The following is a 23427-nucleotide window of genomic DNA, read 5'->3' on the forward strand; positions in this document are numbered from 1 at the left end:
AATTTGTAATGAAACTCAACCCCTCCAAATGTCCCTGGAGCAAGTGCTATGGCCATGAAAAACACAGACCTTGGACCCAGCTAGACCTGGGCTCAAATCCTGACCTCTGCATTCACTTTATCCTTTGAGATAGGCAGTTTTAAGGACATCACCCGTGGCTAAGTGTCACGTTCTTTATTCATTAGAAATTTCAGAAGTAGGGGCACCTGGGTGGCTCAGTGGGTTAAAGCCTTTGGCTCAGGTCACGATCTCAGGGTCCTGGGATCGAACCCAGTGTCGGGCTCTGTGCTTAGCAGAGAGTCTGCTTCCTTCCCTCTCTCTCTCTCTGCCTGCCTCTCTGTCTACTTGTGATCTGTCAAATAAATAAATGAAATCTTAAAAAAAAAATAAAAAAGAAATTTCAAAAGTAGTGTTCAAAGAAGTGTTCGTGTGAATCAAAATTGATACTGTATATTGCTAGCAGGAACATAAAATGGTATAACTGCTTTGGAAAAACAGGCTGGTACTTCCACAAAAGAGTTAAACAGAGTTGACATTGCACTTCCGCAATTCCACTACTAGGGATATACCCAAGAGAACAGAAAGCATACTTCCACACTTCCACACAAAAACATATGCATGAATATTCATCACAATACTATTAATGATAGCCAAAAAGTGAAAACTCATTATCTATCAGCTGATGAATGGATAAACAAGATGTGATAGTCAAACAGTGGAATAGTATTCATCAATAAAAAGGCATGAAATACTGAGCCTTGGCTGAGCCTTGAAGAGACTATCCTCAGTGAAAGAAAACAGTTGCAAAAGACCATCTGCTGTATGACTGTATTGAGATGAAATGTCTAGAATGGGAAAATCTACAGAGACAGAATGTAGATTAGTGGTTGCACAGGGCTTGGGGAGAATGGGAAGTGACAGTTAATAGGTACAGGGTTTCTTCCTGATGTGGATGAAATATCCTAAAATTACACTGTGGTGATAATCGTATAACTCTATGCTAAAAAAAAAAAAAAAAACATTAAATTGTATACTTTAAATGAGGTTTTATAGTATGTAAATTTCAGCAAAAATTTTTTTTTTCAAGAGAGACTATGAGCGAGTGTGGGAAGGTGATGGGGCAGACACAGAGGGATAGAGAGAATCTTAAATAGGCTCCATGCCCTGTGTAGAACTTGATATGGGGCTAGATCTCATGACCCTGACATAATGACTGGAGCTGAAACCAAGAACATGACATTTAACCAACTGAGGCACCCAGGTGTCCCTCAGTAAAATTTTTATTTTTTTATTTAAATTTTTTTTTTTTTTTAATTTATGTGTGTGTGAGAGAGAAGCACACAAGAGCAAGTAAGTGTGTGCACACAAGCAGGGAAGCGGCAGGCAGAAGGAGAAACAGGCTCCCCATTGAGAAAGGAGCCTGATGTGAGGCTTGATCCCAGGACCCTGGGATCATGATCTGAGCTGAAGGCAGATGCTTTACAGGCTAAACGACCCAGGCATCCCAGTAAAATTCTTTTAAAAGTGAATGTATGAACATACATATAATAATTCATAACTCATTTGCACCAGGCTTAGTTTTATATATAAACCTTCCTTTTATGTTTTACTTGTATCACTTCACCTTACATAGAATAAACAGGAATAGGAATAAAATGAATAGTGTAAGGGCTATTTACATATTCTAAATATTAATAGTGACTAGTAATGATACTAATGTAAATGTATTGCTATTAATTATGACTTCTTTAACACTTACTTTGCACCAGGTACCCTGCTAAACATTCTGTTTTCATTAATATTCCTAATACTCCTAAGAGGTAAGTGCTATCAATCTGTTTTACATATGAAGAAGTAGGAGCTCAACTAGCTTTGATTAACTGCCCTAATTAATAAGATCTGATAAATTACAGAACAGATAAACCCAATTCTAGCTGGTTCCATAGGCCAAACGCAAATGATATACAGTCTCCCTTGCCTTAGCTTGACGGGTGTGTGCACCTGGTTTTAAGACACTTTACTTGATCTCATTTTAACAACTTTCTCTGATATTTTAGGTGAATTCATCATGTAACAATACCATTTCTTTTGATTTTTCAGTTCCCTGGAGATAAATTGAGACCACATTGAAATGTCTTTTGAGTTATATACAAATATTGAGTTATATAAATCAAAACTACAATGACTATCACCTCACACCTGTCAGAATGGCTAAAAATCAACACATGAAGGAGGTGTTGGTGAGGAAGTGGAGAAAAAGGAACACTTTTACACTGTTGGTGGAAATGCGAATTGGTGCAGCCACAGTGGACAATGGTACAGAAGTTCCTCAAAAAGTTAAAAATAGAACTATCCTACATCACACTACTGGGTATTTACCCAAAGAATACAAAAACACTAATTCAAAGTATTACATGTACACCCATGTTTATATAACTATGGAAGCAGCCCAAGTGTCCATCGACGGATGAATGGATAAAGATGTGGTACTTACACACAAGGGAATTTAACTCAGCCATAAAAAAGAGTGATATCTTACCAATTGCAATAACATGGATGGTGCTAGAGAATATAATGCTAAACAAAGTAAGTCAGGGAAAAACAAATACCATATGATTTCACTCTTGTGTGGAATTTAGGAAACAAAACAAATGAGCAAAGGGAATAAAAAGAGAGAGAGAGAGGCAAACCAAGAAAGATACTTAACTAGAGAGAACACACTGATGGTTACCAGAGGGGAGGTGGGTGAGGGGGTGGTTGAAATAGGTGATGGGGATTAAGAAGGGCACTTGCTGTGATGAGCACTGGGTATTGTATTGTACTGAATCACTTATACTGTACACCAGAAACATTGCATTGTATGTTCACTGGAATTTCAATGAAAACTCTTAAAATGTGGCCAATAACAATAGAGGTTAACATTCATCAAAATGCTGACTACAACCTAGGAATTTTTGCTTTACATGTATTATCTCACTTAATGCTATACAAATGATACTATAAACTATGTACTATTATTACTTCTTTTTATAGATATGAACTATGGAGCAGAGGGAAGTAGCAGAGCCAACATATCAGGCAATTTAGCTGACAGACCATACTCAAACACTATTCTACAATGACTCCAAATGCTTTAGTTAATTAATTAATAAAAATCATTAAACATTAATAAAAATCATTAAAGATTATAAAAATCCATGTATAAGAAGATCTATAATAAATAAGAAAACAAAAATTTCAGTGTTGAGACAGAGATTCCTAAAAATAAATGGAATTTTTAGATATCTTGATTCATTTGCAAAACGTATATCTAAATTTTTTAAAAGGTTTTATTTTTTTCAAGAGAGAGAGAAATAGCAGATGAGTAGAGGGGATGGATTGGGGAAGATAATGGACATAAAGACAAGCAGACTTCCCACAGAGCAGGGAGTCCTGATGTGGGGCTCAATCCTGGGACTCCAGGATCATGACCTGAGCTGAAGGCAGATGCTTAACTGACTTGAGCCACCCAGGCACCCTATACCTAAATATTTTCTGAAAGAGCTTGCTTTTAGGAATCTCATAAGTCCTTTGTGAACTAAAAAAGGAAATTAGAGGGAAAAGAAATGCTATTATCACACCTAATCGATTCCTCCCACAGTAACAAGAACAGAAGAATCAAGGTAAAATGAAAGCCCATCAATTTATTAATCCCAAAAATCTATTCTTAGGTTAAACTTAAGGATAAAATTGCCCCAACTTTAAACTGGTAAGTTTAAGAGAGCAAAGACAAGTTTCTAGAAGTCTGGGGTATGCTGCTGAGAAATTTTGAAGAGTCAAAAAAACCTGAAACAATTAATTAACTGGCAAAACTAATCAATTCATAATGGTGAGTATAATGGCAGCAATAATTTCAAGGTCATAATTTGAAAACCAAACAAAGACAGGAATCAATGAATGAGGCAAAATCCAAGAGTTAGGATTAAAGGTAGAAATGGGCCAGAAATGGGTGAAAGGGCAAGTAGAACAAATAAAAGGCAAAGCAGGAACCTGGCTGAGATTTTTGCATCACCTCAAACTCCACCAATGAAGATTTTCAACTTGAGACCTTGAGTTTATTGAGGTTTCAATTACTCATAAAAGGTTTCTAAGGATGGATCTGTGTGTTTGGTGGTGATAAGCTTTCTTTTTAACAATATCAAATTCTTATCCACAGAAGGCAGGATTTGGGAAGAATGGCAAGAAATGAGAAACTTTCAGAAGATATTACTTTATTGTCCCCCAAATGGTATAATTCCTCGGAAACTAATATACTTTTTTGAAAAAAGATTTATTTGTTTATTTGAGAGAGAAAGAGAGAGAGAGTCTGAGTGCAGGGAGGAGCAAAGGAAGAGAATCTCAGACTCCCCACTGCATGCAGAGCCCAACCCAGGGTGGATCTCAGGGCTCTGGGTTCATGACCTGAGCTGAAACCAAGAGTCAGATGATCAACTGACTGAGCCACCCTGGTGGCCCTAATATACTCTATATCTGAAAGATGAAACTCAACAGTAACATGATTAAGATAATCACAATACTTCTTCAGCATGTCTTTATGAAACTAGAGTTTTATAAGTGTGATATGAATTGGTGATAATCTGAAATTAAAGCTCATGCAAGTTATTTTTGGACATGAAAGGGGAAAAAGATTAAAAAGGTAAAAAAAAAAAAAAAACTGCAAAGCATAACATAGTATCTGTATTTACCACCACCACCTTCTCATGTTAAAACACACAGATAATCTGGGGCACCTGGGTGGCTCAGTGGGTTAAAGCCTCTGCTTTCGGCTCAGGTCATGATCCCAGGGTCCTAGGATCGAGCCCCGCATCAGGCTCTCTGCTCAGCGGGGAGCCTGCTTCCACCTCTCTCTCTCTGCCTGCCTCTCTGCCTACTTGTGATCTCTGCCTGTCAAATAAACAAATAAAATCTTTAAACACACACACACACACACAGATAATCTTAAAGGTATCCTGTAAAATATAAATTATCCAGTAGCCCTGTGAAAATAACTGTATCCAGTATACATAATTATGAAACATATCACAAAGTATAATTTTAAGTATATTATACAAAATGTAGCTTTGAGTAAACTATTAGCTAGAAGATCTCTAAGAAAAGTACTACCAGCCATAAGCTTGATGGCTGAGATTTACTCCTAGCCAAATTCTCAAAGTTCATATGTATTCTGGAAATTGAATAGAGGACCTAAGTATTAAAAAAAAAAAAATTGCAGTGCTCTTGTTGAAAAATAAATATTTTCATCTGGACCAAAGTCAGTAGCTTTTTCAAAGATTAACAAATTTGTTTATAAAGTAACATTCTAAACCTACTGAATAAATTCAAAGTTTATCCCTGAAAGTGTATTATAAATAATTTACTGTTGATGGAGCACTCTAAACCAGTTGAATAAACACAATTTTGAAACTGACTAATGTTGTAAGATAGATAATTTATATAATTTTATATGTTTAAAATCAGCAAAATTTTGGTAATTAGTTAACTAGAAAGTCAACTTATTGACTATACTGGCATCATTTTGTTATGAATGTTCCACAGTTTCTGGCATTTTGAGGTATCTGAGCATTTCAGTTTTGAGTAAAAAAAATTGAAATTCCCTTTGTAAAGTAAAAATAAAAGTACCAAATAATAAGTATCTTCATGGTAGAAAGAACTAGACTGAGAGGTAAGAAGATACAGATTATAAATCTCAGCCCTTCAACATTTTTGCTGCTTCAGAATTTTAACAATTTACATAATTTTTTTACAATCTCAGTTTATTCAACTGAAAAATAGGTTTAATAATGCCTTCTTTGCAGAGTTGTTAGAAGGATTGACAATAATTTATGTAAATCCCTTAGCAAGTCACTTAAGCACACAATGAAATCTATAGAAATTTCTCCTCTTGCTAATATTTGCACCATTATTACCTCACTTTGGACTCTTGATATATCAGAAATTCTGTTGCACTTGTCATTTAAATTCTCTTAATCTAAAATTTAATAATATTGTATGTTATTAACATCTAAATCTTTTATTCTCTCTGGTAAGCAGGTAGTGAATCTTCTTCCAACTCTTTCTTCTGAGCTTGCATTAAAGAAGCCCTTTTTTACACTACATACAATATATCCTTTTGTCATAGTTATCTAGTAATAGTATCATAAGCACTTTTTAGTATCAAATACTTTCACATTTATTAATGAGTAAAATGTAATTTTCCCTCATTAACTAGAATATAAGCTTGGTAGTGTGGCCCAAACATTGCATTAGGCTCAGTGCAGACAAAGGAAACATCTATACCTTGGGGTTTGTAGCCCAGTGTGGGATACCAATGTTCAATTGATGTGCTGTGGAGAAACTCAGGATGCCAAGAAACTATATAAAAGCTAATACAAAGCATGTGACAAATGAAAATGAAGTTACTGGGAACAGAAGAAGGATTGTTCTGGTAACTAATTAGGCAGATAAAGCTGAAATCATAAGAGATTCCATAAAGAATGTCAAAATTCTACAGTCGGTTCATTGTGAAAGAATAAGCTCAAAAGAATAAACCAAAAACAATGAAGAGGTTGTGATTCAACATGCACTTGATGGATGCCACACCATGGTTTATTCACAGATGTTAGGGTGGTAAAGACAGAGTCTGGCTTTCTGCTGGGAACTCAATGCCCCTTCTGTTAATAGTCGCCAGCACCTACAATGAACACAAATCTTACCTGACTTAGAACTTCTAACTCCACTCTTGGAACCTATTTCCCACACTGTGTTTGTGGGTTATTACCCATCTCCTAGCTCAAGACTGGAAATAATGGATTCCTTCTAATCCCTTACCCTCTCACAACCTATAACTAAAGATATTTTTATTTTCTTTCTGTAACAAATGCCGCATCTATTTCCCTCCTTTTGCATACCTCTAATCTCCCTTCTCCTTTCCCTCCTTTGTCCTGTCCCAAGTGTAATTTTCTCACATCACAACCCTTATAATATTCTTCTGTTTCAGTAAATCCTTTCAGGCTCCTAATTGCCAATGAAGTTTAATCTATTTAGTCTTACTTTAAAAACACATTTGTTTCAAGCACACTTTTTTAATCTTTAGAACAAATAATTTTGCTTGATCTTAAGGACCACAGATAGCATCAGATAAAGAAACCTTAAACACAAAGTTACTAAAGTTACGCTGATAGAATTATATTTGCCAATGCAAAGGAGGCAATGGTCCATTCTATTATGCATGCCTTGGGTACGTATGAAGGGCAAAGGGTATGCTTACATTCATAAGAATAATTGAAAATGAAAGTTTATATGTTCATATTTTTTCTCTCCTGTTGCTAGTAACTATTGAAGTTTTGAGCCATCATCTACAAGCAAACAATGACAATGAAATTCCACTATACTCCCTTAAGAGCTCTAGAATTGGATTTTGTGAGGACAGAACTGATAGACTGTATAATGGTCTGAGCATTACCCCTAAGAATGGGCTTAGAGTAGCTGACCTCACACCCTCCAGGTTTTCTTCACTTCACCAACTTCTTTTTATATTCCTTTGCCAGCTCTTCCTCTTCTGACTGATCTCTAAAGGTTTCTGTCCCTCCTTTTTCAGTCCTTCAACCTTTTCTTACCTAGGCTCTTCCTAGGTGATCTCATTCATTCGTACAGGCTTAAATATAACCTACATACTGTTATTTCCCAATTCTCTCTATGCTCAGACTCTTCTAAGTTCCAGATGTATGTGTTCAACTACCTACTAGACATCCCTCTATGGACGTCTTTAATTTCACAAAAATTGAATTGTCCAAAACTGTACTTTTGATTTCCTTCTCCACCACCAAAAAGTATGTTCTCCTCAGTACCATTATAATATCTTTAGTCTTTTTTTTTTTTTGTCTTTAATCAGACAAGGTCTTCTATGCCTTAATAAATATTTCACATGTTTAGAAATGCTCTGCCAGTCACTCCAGTTCTTTAAAATTCAAGTTTGGTTTGAATGTGATCTCCTCAAAGAGGCCATTTATGATTTCTCCCTAAAGCCAAAAAGCTTCTTCTGATACTCTCTCTTGGTATTCTAGCTCATAGAATTTGTGACAAGTTGTAAATATTTCATTTAAATTTTCCTTCTGTCTCTTTTATCTGATTATAAATTCCATGAGGACAATACAGACCTAATACCTTGCACAGTACCTGGTATAGAGTATATCCTGAAAACATCTGCTAAATGAATATCTAGATGCAAAAGAAAATAAAGCACTGAATGACTATGTAAGTTATCACACACTGTAAATGAGAATTCCCTTACTAGCTGCTTTTCAACTATATCTGTATTATAAATTTAGAAAACCTCAATATATAAAAACAGTTACATTCTAAAATAATTGTTTTAATGAAAGATGACAATTATTTCATACAGTATTCCTTTGGTTTAAGTGTTTTACAGATATCACCACTTAGTCCACTCTACAAACTTATGGGTAGCAGTATGATGGTCATTTTACAAATACCCTGACAGGCAAATTCAGGTCTTACCCAAAGTAATGCCATTAAAAGTGGGAAAATCCAGGATTTGAGCACCACCTGGCTTCAGGGTCTGCATGCTAAAGCAATAATCATGCCAAAATGTCTCTATAACCAGGCATCTCTTTTGGTATTTTAAGTGTAGTTTGACTTGGAGCTGTGGGTGAGGGGGTGGATAGTGTAATGTGCAGGTAAGCCCTCAGGATAACATCTGTGGTATAAAACGAAATAGGACCCTATCTTTGTCCAGGCCTGACTAACAAGCTCTGCCAGGCTGGATATAGGCATACTTTTTCCCTCATTGACTTAAGTGGAACCTGTTTGGTCAATCCTTTCTAATTAGAAAAAGCCATTTCATCATATTCAACATTTTTTGTGTGTGTGGAATCATATATGCATCCATTAGTTATCTCCAAAAGCTCTGTCAGCAAAAATTGTATCTTCAAAAAAAAAAAAAAAAAGACAAAGTAAGAAAAGCTTATAAACTTGGTCTTAAATATGAAAGTTAATGGCTAAGAGCAACTGTGTTTCATAATCCAATGTGGTCCTTAAGGAATTTTAGAATTATTGATGCCATAAAAATTTAACTTAATTAGAACTTTAGCATTAAGATTCAAGAAAAACTAGTAGATATTGAATCCAATTCTTGGAAGAGCACTTTACCTAGTATTAAAAGAAAAAAAAAACTTAATTGCAAGAAATAATTCCTTTGTAGGTTAACTTTATGATTTTCAAATATAATCTCCATATCTAGTGTTGCATTATATTAAAAAAAAAAAAGGATTCCCTGATAAATGTGAATGAAAAACTAAGCATCACTATTTTGAAAGGCTTGGTACATACAGTCGGGTTTTTTTAAAATGCCTAGGAGCACTACTGATGGTTATTTCAGTTTTTCTGGGTAAAGTTATTTGGGCATTCAATTTTATAATTTACTGTTTGTTTTCTTTTAAATTTTTAGTCTGGGATATATAGCAATGTTATAAGTACCTTATAATCAAGTCAAAGTGGGGCCAAACATGGACATTTCAACTTTCATTTAGCTCTATAAATTTAAATCAAAGCCTTTACTAGGTCTAAAAAGGATACCATCCTGCTGTGGAACTCAGTGTTATTCCCTACAAAATACGTCCAGAGAAAGTTGTCCACTCATGAAAAGCCTGATGTTAGGTATGCTTGCATTTTCCCATCTTCTCTTACAAAGCAAAGCATATCCACTGGGAGAATGTCAGTATAGACAGCATAGAATGAGGAGTATAGACTAGGATGTTGATGGTAGAATAAGAGTGGCAGCACATATCTATAAATTAGAGCTAGTCCCCAGCATAAGCAAGCTTTGTAAGGAGAGTTACAAGAACTTGCTCTTGTCACACTGGGTCTTAGACTTTCACTGTGTTGGCAGTTGGAATCCCCTCAGTCCACTACTACTTTATAATAATGCTTGACATCATTGTTACATTATAAAGATAAAATTATGAACTAAAAATAACCAAATCAATTAGTAGAATGAGAACTTTTTTAGGATTCACCATATGTGGTAACAGATTTTTTTTTATTTCATTTCAGCGTTAACAGAATTCATTGTTTATGCACCACACCCAGTGCTCCATACAATACATGCCCTCCGTAATACCCACCACCAGGCTCACCCAACCTCCCACACCCCTGCCTCTTCAAAACCCTCAGACTGTTTTTCAGAGTCTATAGTCTCCCATGATTCATCTCCCCTTCCAATTTCCCTAACTCCCTTCTCCTCTCCATGATCCTTGAATAATATCCCCTTGTGAGTGTGGACAAGACCTGTAACTTGCCTCTAAAGGGTAGAATATGGCAAATGTGATGGGATATCATTCCTGCAATTTTGGTTTCTTATATGGCAAAGATGAAGGGATCTGGTAGATTAATTAAGGCCTCTAATAAATTTAAGCTATCAAAGGGGAAATTATCCTGGATGGGACTGCACAAGCATTTAAGTTCTTTAACATTGGGTCTATATGTCAGAGTCATAAATAATCAGAGATCTACTCTCTTGCTGGTGTCAAAGCAGCAAACTGCCATGTTGTGTACTACCTAGAAGCTCAGAACCTCCATCTCATTAGTACAAGGAGCCGAATTTTGTAGATAGTCTGAATGAGCTTGGGAGAGGACCACAAGTTCTAAAGAGAAGCTGGCCAAAGATATCTGGATTTCAGTCTTGTGAGACCAAGCAGAGGACCCTGTTGAGTAGTGCTCAGACCTACAAAACAGTGACAAGATAAATAGGTATCTTTTAAGTCATGAAATTTGTAGTTGTTAATCACATAACAAGGTAATGTATTTCAGCCCCATCTTCTGTAATGGGAGAGTTAGGACATCAAAAAATCCACTCTTCCAGGGGCTTCTGGGTGGCTCAGTGGGTTAAAGCCTCTGCTTTCAGCTCAGGTCATGATCCTAGGGTCCTGGGATCGAGCCCCGCATCGGGCTCTCTGCTCAGCAGGGAGCCTGCTTCCTCCTCTCTCTCTGCCTGCCTCTCTGCCTGCTTGTGATCTCTGCCTGTCAAATAAATAAATAAAAATCTTTAATAAAAAAAAAATCCACTCTTCCATAAAAGTAGTAAGAATGCTAAAAATTCTCAAAATTAACTTTCAGAACTCTGGAAGAAAACAAAGACACTGATTGCCAGGCTGAGAAGTGTTTATTTCAGTAAAACAGCTGAATCTTGGTAAGAAAAACTGGCCTTGTTGTATGTTAACTTGCATTATCCCATCCTATCCCATCACCTTCCCCCCAGCTTTGCAGTAGCTTTGAAAAATCAACAGACTTACAACCAAGATAGCTATAAACAGTGTAGCAACCACTGGATGGGACAAAACAGGTTTAGCACCAGTTTTGAACCAAAAGCCCCACTCTTCCAGAGAGCTAGTGTTATTTGATTATCTGTTACTTCCTAGAAAACTATACTCATAGGACTTGTCTTAATTTGACCTGATTCAGAGCTCATTCAGTGCAAAAAGCTTTTGTCTTGGTTTTTTTGTCAAAAACAACAACAAAAACAGTTTCAGTTGTCTAACACACCTGCATAAGGCAGAAATAACAATACAAAAGCACACAAGGGGTAGGGATCTTAAAATGAAATGGGGGTAAACTTTAAAGGAAAAGTTATGGGGTGGGAAGACTATAGGGGAATTTCAAAAACTGACATTCCTGGGAATTAGAAGGTCATGAAAATGTGGTCATACCTAGTAAGGGCCTAAGAAGCCCCTAATCTCTCATCTATAGCTAATCTCAAGAATCTGCCCAAGTAGGAAGTGAAGGCTAAAGTAGAATTGTGAACTGTTGGGGTGGTTGAAAGTGTGGCTTAATACTTACACAGAGTACCACTTTAGAAAAAGACGGGGGGTGGGGTGGCCATCCTTTTCAAGGAATTTAAGAAAAACTTTCTAATATTGGCTGACCACTAAGATAACTGTGCAGTGAAACCAATGGCTGTACATGCCAAAGAATACAGACCAGCAACAACAATCACCAGCAAACCCAAGAAAACAATGGGGAGATCATAAGGAGATATGCCTGGTTTTCAGAGAGATCACATTCAAAATGCCCAATTTCTTAAAAAAAAAAAAAATTCAAAATATGCAAAGAAATAGGTGTATGGCTATCCATTGGTGGGGAGCTGGGGTAGAAAAATCAGTAGAAATCATCCTGAAGAAACCCAGACATTTGAGTTACTAAAAAGTTTTATAACAGGGGCACCTGGGTGGCTCAGTGGGTTAAGGCCTCTGCCTTCAGCTCAGGTCATGATCCCAGGGTCCTGGGATCGAGCCCCGCATTGGGCTCTCTGCTCAGCAGGGAGCCTGCTTCCTCCTCTCTCTCTGCCTGCCTCTCTGCCTACTTGTGACCTCTGTCTGTCAAATAAATAAATAAAATCTTTAAAAAAAAGTTTTATAACAGCTTTTATTATTATTATTATTTTGAGATAGAGACAGAGGGAGAGAGCACAAGTGAGGGACAGAGGTAGGCAGAAACCATGTCTACAGAACAAGTAGAGAATGATGTCCCACGAAGTAGAGAATATCAATAAGTAGAAATTCTAAAAAGTGAACCAAATAGAAGTTCTACAGCTTTTAAAAAAGAGATAAAACCAAAAGTAAGCAACAGTATGAAAATGACAGAAATAAAGAAAAGAAAAATAGAGAAAAAAATCAACAAACCTGAAGTTGTCCTTGGTTCCAAGGACTCATGCTGACTGACTTGAAAAGTTACTATAAAACTAGAGTAATCAAGACAGTGTGGTCCCAGCATAAGGATATATGATCACTGTAAGAGAAAGATTAAGAAAGGGGAAAAATTTAGCTAAACTAATGAGGAAAGTGAGAAGACTCAAATTACTAAAATGGGAGTGAAAGGAGAGGATATTTCCACCTACCTTACAGAAATAAAGATTAAGGGAATATTATTCACAGTCATACCAACAAAGTACATAACTGGAAAGATTTCTAGGAAAACATAAAGAACCAAAACCAAGTAAAGAAAACATCTGTATCTACTTATAACAAAGAGATTAAATTAGTAATCAAGACACTGACAAAGATACTGAAAAAGCTCTCAGGAGAGAGGGGTCCCAACAGGGTTGCCACTGGGGGCTTCGAGGGTTGATCTTTTTATTGAAAGCTAACCAGGGAACTTAAATCCTTTTAATATCTCTATTGATAGCAACATTGAGCAAGGATTAATGATATCACCTTTAATGGCTTACTTCCTTTTTAGGGTCTGATAATTTTTTGTTGGTCACAAGTAGCTCTTATAACAAGAGCCCACCTCTGACACCTAGGACAGGATGGTCTGATTTATTTCCATATCTCTGGTTTCCTTTCGCCATGCATTTTTGGAATTCTTATGAGACTGATCCTGTAGCCCCCTACCTATCTCTCCTTACCTAGACCTGCGTGTCCCTCACTCATATATTCAACAGAATATTACTCGGCCATTAAAAAAAAAATCTTACCATTTACAATGACATGGATGGAACTAGAGGGTATTATGCTAAGCGAAATAAGTCAATCGGAGAAAGACAATTACGTGATCTCACTGATATGTGGAAATTAAACAAAACAGAGGATCATAGGGGAAGGGAGGAAAAATAAAATAAGAAAATCAGAGAAGGAGACAAACTATAAGAGACTCTTAACTATAGGAAGCAAACTGAGGGTTGCCAGAGGGGAGTTGGGTGGAGGATGGAGTAACTGGTTGATGGGCAGTAAGGAGGGCACTTGATGTAATGAGCACTGGGTGTTATATGCAAGTGATGAATCACTGAACTCTACCTGTGAAACTAATAATACACTATATGCTAATTAGCTGAATTTAAATAAAATTTCTAAGAATTAGTATCCAGATGGGGCGCCTGGGTGGCTCAGCGGGTTAAGCCTCTGACTTTGTCTCAGGTCATGATCTCAGAGTCCTGGGATTGAGCCCCGCATTGGACTCTCTGTTCAGCAGGGAGCCTGCTGCCCCCTTTCTCTCTGCCTGCCTCTTTGCCTAATTGTGATCTCTCTCTCTGCCAAATAAATAAATAAAATCTTAAAAAAAAAAAAAAGAACTGGCATCCAGAATATACATCAAGAACTCTTACAATTCAGGGTGCCTGGGTGGCTCAGTCGGTTAAGTGGCTGCCTTCAGCTCAAGTCATTGTTGGGGCCGATTCTATGTTACTACCTGTTAAACCCCTAGGGCCTGCCTGGGCCTGCTTAGCCAGAGTGACTCCATGTTGCCTAGGTAGCCATTTTGTTGTTGCCATGTTGCCTAGGTAGCCATTTTGTTGTTTAATAAGCACCTCAGCAGTTAGTGATATTGGTTCCAGGTAACCGTTGCTAAAACACACACCTAAAATAAGGCCAGACAGGTAAAAGACATCCAATCAGCCAAAGCCACATATGTAGAGGTCTGCGGTTGTGCCCTATAAAAACTAGCCTGTAAGACCAAGGAGGGTCACTCTCTTTGGAGGCGGCCCTGGCCGGTGAGGCTGACTTCTAATGCTTGGCATAGAATAAAGCTTTACATAACTTTCACTTTGTCTTAGTCTCATTCCCCTGGCTGGTCAGTCTAACTTCTAATGCTTGGCATAGAATAAGGCTTTGCATAACTTTCACGTTGTCTCAGTCTCATCTCTTTGATAACGGACCCAACAGTCATGATCCCAGGATCCTGGGATCGAGCCCCACATCCAGCACCCTGGTCAGTGGAGAGCCTGTTCTCCCTCTCCCTCTTCCTGCCTCTCTGCCTACATGTGTTCTATCTGTCTGTCAAACAAATAAATAAAATCTTTAAAAAAAAAAAAAAGAACTCTTGAAATTCAACTGTAAGGACCTATTTTAGCCAGAACACTTCCATCCAGGTTAAACAATAACCTTGTTGTTTAACCCTTAAACTGTCCCTGCCCCCCTTCCCCCAGGGGACTTAATCAAAAACAAGTCCCAGAAACTAGTCCCAGGTAACAAAGCCCAAATACAAGGGTGTGTCAGGCCAGGTGGAGACATCCGATCAATGGGGGGGGGGGGGGGGCCCCGCATACTGTCTCCCTAGTTACCAAGGAGTATGGGCTCCACCCTCTGAGCGCCTTTTGGGCGCCAATTCTGACCAAGATTCTGACCAAGGTGACAGGCTAATTCAAATATCTACTAGGGTAAATTGTAATTCAATTGGTCACCTAGCATGCCTGTGCAGCTTTCTCTGTGTGTTACAATTTCATTGGTCATCTGTGCGTGGCCAGGCCCAACCGCACGGCCTTTGCCCTTAAAAGCTAGTCTGTGAAGCAGAGAGAGGTTTCCCTCTCTGTAAGAGGTGTGGCCCTGGCCAGTCAGTTTGATTCTTGATGCTTGGCGTGAAATAAAGCTTTGCTTGACCTTCGTTTTATATCAGTCTTGCTCCTTTAATCACAGACCCATTATTGGGGGACCTAATACAACAATCAAAAGACAGCCAAAGTTTAAAATAGGCAAATAATTTGAATAGACATTTCTCCAAAGAAGGTATACAAACAGCCAATAAGCACATGAAAAGATGTTTAATGTCATCACCATTAGGAAAACACAAATCACAAATACAAATTCACACACACACTGGACCGGCTAAAAGACAGATAATTACTAGTGTAGGCTGTAAGGAGCTATTTTATATTTTTATATTTTAGCAAGAGGCTTTCATTGAGGTTAAACAAAACCTTGTTGTTTAACCCTTAAACTGTCCCTGCTCCCCTTCCCCCAGGGGATTCACTTAAAAACAAGTCCTGGAAACCAGCTCCAGGTAACAAAGCCCAGATACAAGGGTGGGTCAGGCCAGGTGGAGACATCGATCAGTGGGGGGTTGCATACTATCTCCCTAGCTACCAAGGAGTATGGGCCCCCATCCTTTGGGAGCCTTTTTGGCGCCAGTCCTAATCACGGTGTAATAGGCTGGTTCAAATGTCTACTAAGGTAAATTGTAATTCAATTGGTCACCTAGCATCACTGTGGGGTTTCCTGTGTGTGTTACAACCTCATTGGTCACCTGTGCGTGGCCAGGCCTGACCGCATGGCCTTTGCCCTTAAAAGCTAGTCTGTGAAACAGAGAAGGGTCGCCCTCTCTTATAAGAGGTGCGGCCCTGAACGTTCAGTTAGATTCTTGATGCTTGGCGCGAAATAAAGCTTTGCTTGACCTTCGCTTTGTATCAGTCTCGCTCCTTTAATCATGGACCCATTGTTGGGGCATAACAAGGCAACTCAAACTCTTGAGCCAGAATGCTTGAATTCAATGCTAGCATTGCTATCCTACTAGGACCACAGACTAGTCAGTTTACCTGGACCTCAGTGTTTTTCATTGGCAAAATGGTTCCAATAATGTACTTACCTCAGAGGCTAGTTTAAGAACAATTTAAACAACAAGTACAAAAAGAATAAACAGAGATAACAAAAAAAGTAGTGAGTTTTAAAGTGTCAGAACTTAAAGGGCCGATTCTTTAAAAATCTTAGCATACTGAGCTCATACACAAAAAAAATCTTCAACAACCCCTGCCAAAAAACCCATAAAAGCACGGAATCAGAAATGAGAATGGTGGGCGCCTGGGTGGCACAGTTGGTTGAGCGACTGCCTTTGGCTCAGATCATGATCCCTGGAGTCCTGGGTTGGAGTCCAGTATTGGGCTCCCAACTTCATGGGGAGTCTCCTTCTCCCTCTGACTTTCTCCCTTCTCATGCTCTCTCTCACACAAATTAAAAAAAAAAAAAAAAAACTAAAAAAGAGGGAGAGAAATGAGAATGGTAAAGTAACTCTATTAAAAAAAAAGAAAGTTAATTCTAATATTGATCTTTTCCCACCTGTATACAGCTACACTTGAAAACCTGCTAAAATACTTTTAAAAATATGACCAAAGTGGCCCCAGAACAGAAAAACTAAGCAAGTTGTTTTACTAAAGAAGAAACTGAAGGAAAAAAAATCTATCCCAACTCCCCACCACCATCACACACACAAAACACAAGAATTTTAAAAATTACTAGGCTGAAATATTTGCATAGGAACATATTAGCAAATCTTCATGGGTGAGAAAACTCCATTGCTATTTAAACCACTCAGATGTAAGATGGGAAATTCCTTACAGTACCAGCATAAAATTGACCCTAACTCTAACAGCACAATAAAAAGATTTCATAAGATCAAGCTAATAATGATGCAAAAAAAACCTCCTAAATAAAAATGTAAACAAGATTCAGTAACACCAAGGAAGTTCACTTTGATGAAGGAGCAGAAGGCAATTGAGGACAAAGCACAAGCTGACACCCTTCAAACCCCTAAGCCTCTCCTTCCCCCAGGTGGGATCTAGGTGACATTCCTCAGACACTCCTGGCTGCCCCAAAGCTAAGGGAAGGAAAAACAAACGTTTAATTTATAGAGATCACAGTCCTGTAACACAGGAGTCTCCCTCAGTTCACAAATGTCTTGGTGACTTACAAAAAAAGAACATTCTTTTCAATAACCTAACTTCCAGAAGGAAATGTAGATAAAATGAAATGTCCTTGTAACCTGCAGTTATTGACCAATACCTGAGGCAGGCAGAGTATAATATTCTTCCAGGAAGCTCCCAACTGTCTTAATATTAATGCTTTACTAGAGGGAAAAACAACCTTAACTTGACAATAGCAAGGCCTTGGGTATCTTGTAGGTCCTCTTTAGCATATGAAAGTTCTTTTGAAAACCTCCCTTTTCCCTTACCTCCCCAAACTCCACATATGTAATGAATTGCTCCTCACAATGCCAGTGCAGATCTTTTTGCTGACAGGTCCTGTCCTTGTGCTTTAATAGAATCACCTGTTTGCACCAAAGATGCTTCAAGAATTCTTTCTTGGCTGTTGGCTCTGGACCTCACCTACATTCAAAACCACATCAATTTCAGGAATAGCAGGACAATAGTGCTTGAAAATCTATTACTATAATTTAGCATAATAATTCAAGTAAAATGTCTATTAGGCAACAGAAATAGATCTAGATTTCCATTAAACAGACATATATATCTCAAAGCCAGAATCTGTATCATGTTTCATGGAAAAATATTATAAACATTCTGTGGTGAGTAGAATTCTATGACAGACCTTAAGATTTCTGTTCCCACCAAGAACTGATTTCTAGCAACAATCATGCAAGCTTAAAAGAGCAATTCAGGCTCTAGAAAAAATGCAGTCTGATATTTAAGCTTTGTGAAACTGAGCAGAGAATCCAGCTAAACTGAGCCAAGATCACTCATCTACAGAAACATAAAATGAGTTTTTGCTGTTTTTAAGCCCTAAATCTGTGATAACTTGTAGTACAGAATAGAAAACCAACATACACTCTCATTAAAGAACAAAAACTTTCAACTTAGCTCCCAACTTAATATTCATCTGGAAGTAATGTGGCAGGTAGTAATCTTCCTCCACACACACCAAAAAAAAAAAAAAAAAAAAAGTGCCACCGTAGTAATTTTAATCCCCACACACTCTACTAGGACTTTGCCTTTCCTTCATCAAGTGGTAGAGATTATTGTTTCTGTCCTTGAAACTTGGTAGATTTCTGGGACTCTCTTGATGAATAAAACACTACAGAAGTGACAGTATAAGAATTCTACAGTTAGGTCTTAAGAGGCAATTTGGCTTTCACCTAGTTTTCTCCTCTTGCAATACTCATTCTTGGAAGCCAGCCACCATGTTGCAAAAAAGCGTGTTGTCCGAACTTCCAGACATTTCTGTTGCCGTGAGTAGAGTAGAGAAGAGCTGTCTTTGCCAACTACTGCCCAATTGCAGATTTGTAAGCAAAATAAATGTTATTGCCCTTTTAAGCCATTAAGTTTTATGGTTTCTTAAAAAAAAACACACACACACAGCGCAATAACTACAAGGATAAAATGAAGATAAAGACTGAAAGGCGGCAAAATTATCTTTATTTGAAATGATGAATTACAGTATTATATAACAAAACTCTAAATAGATTTAAAAAATTAAACACAGAATACTTCAAGTGGTGATTGTAGTAGTTAATTTTAGGTGTCAAGAGGTAATAATGAGTTGTACAAGTGCAGCCGTTCTCAACAGAGATTGACTTTCTCACTCCAGAGGACATTTGTCGATGTCGAAAGACATTTTGTGTTCACAACTAGGGGTATACTACTGGCATCTAGTAGGTAAAAGCCAGGAATATGGCTAAACATCTTACAATGTTAAGGATATCTTACAATGTTACAGGACAACATACTACAGTAAGGAACTACCCAGCCCCCAAAATCAATAGCCTCGAGCTTGAGAAACACCAGACTAGTCATGGCAATGGAAAGAAGTGGGCATGCCCAAGATACAGATCAGAGGGAGAGTTAACAGAATTGCCTGTAGGAGATGATGGGATTAGGGGAACAATGATTCACTCCTTTGGCTTGAGTAGTCAAATGGATGGTGGAACCACAGCTGAGAAGGGGAGAACTGGGGGACAGACAGATTCCTGTGCTTACGATAACCAACCATTTTGTTTTAGCCAATGTAAGCTCAAAATACCTATTATAAATTTGAGTAGAGATGACAATTAAGCAGTTGGAGGGACAAGTGGGGAGCTATAGAAAGACCAGGACTAATGACTGACCCTCAGAATCATTACAATGTTTTTCTTTATTCAATCCCCATAATCTTTTAGGTGGATGTTACTTTCCTCCAACAGTTGAAGAAACGGCAGCTCAGGGAGAAATTAAATCATGAAGTTAAAATTGCCAAGTCTAGCATCTGAAACCAGATGTGTCTAATAACAAAGCCTTTGTTTTTAACCAACAAAAAACCTGAAATTTTGTTCACTACACCGACCACAACAAAGAGGTTTCTAAGTTGTTTAAACAGCAAAAAATACAGAATGAGAAGTGTTACTGCGTACCCGATCCCAGACTTTTGATGACTGTGGTCTAGGTGCTACTTATATGGCAGCGATTTTTAAGTCCCACAGCCTGTGTGTGTGTGTGTGTGTGTGTGTGTGTGTGTTCGCGCACGCGCGTGTGCGCGCACTTAAGATTGTATTCCTGGCTTCGTGCTTGCAATCAAAGTATCTTAATTAAATCCCTCTGTAAATTCGAATTTACTTGCCATCTGGAATGCAAGAGCATCTCAGAGACTTTTAACTTAATTGGGGTGCAAGCCCTTTTGTTTGGACATAGTGCTGTTTGGCAGTGCTGGTCCCGCTGCCTCTGTCTGGGACAAGCTTCCCTTCAGACTGCAGTCAGCAAAATGAGACAACAGGAAAAATGCTGATGCCCCGGGCGCACTGCATCCCGAAACCACTTAATTAATATACGGGTTTAATGCATTTGGTAATTAAAATTTAATTCTTTTAAGATGTACAATAGAAACAACTCCTTTTGCAAGCATTTAATCCATTGTGCTGCTAAGAATAAAGTTGTAAAGGGAATTGAAATGGGGTTGTTCCTCCTTTTTAAGCATTAATCACACCCAGATCAGTAAAACGATAGCATGTGCTTAGCCCTGGCTGATTGATCACTATTCTTGCTGAATTTTGAGGCTTCTGTTTTAAGAGACAGCTCTTTGGTCACAGAAACACTGTGTATGCAGAGAAGCCCTTACAGAAATAATGGTTTATCTTTGTAATACAAACGATACTTCAAGAAATCTGTTAGCCTTCAAACATGAAAACAAAAACAAAAACAAAACTTCAGCATCAGGATTTAAGTTAGCAGATAGACTATGGTGCAAACCATATTTTCATCCTCTTGAGAGTCTTAGGTTTAAGTAACTTACCAAATGAGCTCATATCACATTTGAAAAAAAAAAAAAATCCAGTATCTGTTCAGTATCTATAGAGCCTGACAGAATTTTGTTTCCTAGCTATAATTGCCCAAAACACACAAGAGAAAAGAAAAGAAAAGAAAAAAGAAAAAAAAAAAAAAGCTTCCCTGTCAAACAAATTTGAGAAATACTGCTTTTCATAGTCACTCTCTAGGAGAAACAGAATTCACATTAGCATTTTAAAGCTCTGAAAAAAAGTCTTTAAGTAAAACTAAAAAGAACAGACAAAAAATCTGACTTTGTTAAATCTAATATTTTCAAACCTTTTTTTAACGGCTTAAACAAACTCAAATTTTTTTATCTTGCACTTCTCTCAATAAAAAGGTCTGATGAAGGACTCAGGGGGCTGAAGGCAGGGTATTATCAGGACTGTGTACCTATCTGGAGACTCTAGGGAAGAATCTACTCTGACCTCTTCCAGCTTCTAGAAGCTGTCTGTATTGCTTTGCTCAAGGCCTCTGTCCTCCATCTTCAAAGCCAGCCTCAACAATTGAATTCCTCTCACATCACCATTCATCTGACCCTCTGACTACAACTGGGAACACATTTTCCACCTATAGGTATTCATGTGGTTAGAGTGGACCCACCTGAATAACCCCTAGCTCAAGGTCCTTAATCTCCATCACATGGGCAAAACACTTTACAATTTAAAGCAACAGATTCACAGGATCTGTGAATGTTGGGGCAAGGGTGGTGGTGGTATTATTCCACCTACCACAATACTAAAAACAATGCCCATATATAGGAAACTCTGAAAAATGTTCATTTTATTTTTTTTTAAAGATTTTATTTGTTTATTTGAGAGAGAGAGATCACAAGTAGGCAGAGAGGCAGGCAGAGAGAGTGAGAGGGAAGCAGGCTCCCTGCCGAGCAGAGAGCCCGATGCGGGACTCGATCCCAGGACCCTGAGATCATGACCTGAGCCGAAGGCAGCAGCTTAAACCACTGAGCCACCCAGGCGCCCCCCTGTTCATTTTATTTTTAAATTATTTTCTAAATTTTTTCTCCAGCTTTATGGAGATATAGCTGACATACAACACTGTGTAAGCTTTTTTTTAAACAATCAAGTTGAGGTTAATAAACAAGTCACTGGCATGGAAAATTCACTCCAGTGATATTTGAAGTTAGCCTAAAAATCTAAGGTTTTCGATATCTGATAAGGCCTTTTTTTGAGAAAAAAAAATCTCAAAGCAGCAGACAACCTTAAATAGTGATGGAGGGAAACAAAACAATTCTCATAGTAAATCACCACATTGCCAGCCTTATATGCTAATCCTACAAAAGACAGGAAAGCTGCCCCCATCCCCAATAAAAAATTATCCAACACAAAATGTTAGTATCGCCAAGGTTGAGAAATCCTGGTACAGGGAGGAATACTTATGGAGAATATTCAAAGAAGTGTTTGGCCAAGAATTAACTGGTATATATGAAGGACAGAAGCCTTCATAATTCCAACAGAGTAGATGCCCACCCCCGAGCTGTGACAACAAAAATGTCTCCATATATTGCCAAATGTCCACTGGGGGCTCAAAACTGCTTGCCATTGAGAACCCCTCCTCTGACTGAAATATATAAACTCTCTGGTTAATGGAGTCCCATTTAAGAAACAGCACAGAAAACAAAAGCCAGAGCACACTGCCAAAATGTTAGTTAAAAATGAACCTACTTGTGATATAGGCTACATTCCATGTGTCTAGATGCAAAATACACTAATAAAATTCAAGAGTAAATACATATTCTGATGCTTCCTTTTCGTAAAATGTCATTTTTCACAACAATATTGCCTGAGCATGTAGGTGAAGTGAATAGAAAAATGTAAATGGAGACGCAGGTGCAAAGTAATGTTAGTCTGTCTTCTAATTCAGTCTTTTGAAGAAGTTGTACTTCAGTCTTATATCTAGCAAAGCAACATCAATAAGGACTTTTTACGTGCAGCACCTTCTGTTGCCCCTTTTAAAGTTTCAGACAGATGCTGATGTTGGATAAAGAAAGTACAAGTGATTGAATAGTATTCAAGATTGAAAGAAAGAAAATGATCTATACAAAACCTATTGTACGTCAGTCTCAGCATGTTTTCCTCTTTCAGGAAATGGAGTAATTGTCTTCCATTTTCAGTCCCACCATTCAAAATGGCTTACTTCTTTCTAGTATCTCCAGAAGTTCCACTAATGACAAACACCTGAATTAAACAAAACAAAACAAAAACAAAAAGAAAAAACTACCAAAAAAAACAAAAAACAAAAACCTTGTGGAGTCTTATGTGATTGAAGAAGTGAATCCTCAAATAAAACACATGGAAAACCATCTTACTGTTTGTTTCTAGTGATTGCCCAATAATCATGGCTTTTCTTTTTCTTTTTCCACTCCTTTTCTTGAATAGACTTATTTTCAGTTTTCTAATCTATCATAATCATCATCATACAATAATTAGATGCCTTTATTTTGGCAATATAAGTTTTCAAGACAGTAAAACCAGAATGTTGGAATTAATGAAATAATGTTATTAATCTGATGCCTAAATTCTATGTACATAAAAGTATATAGGGTTATGACCATTTAGTAAATATCAAATTGAATAGTACAAAAT

The sequence above is a fragment of the Martes martes genome (assembly GCF_963455335.1).
Source record: "Martes martes genome assembly, chromosome: 1".
Taxonomy (NCBI): Eukaryota; Metazoa; Chordata; class Mammalia; order Carnivora; family Mustelidae; genus Martes; species Martes martes.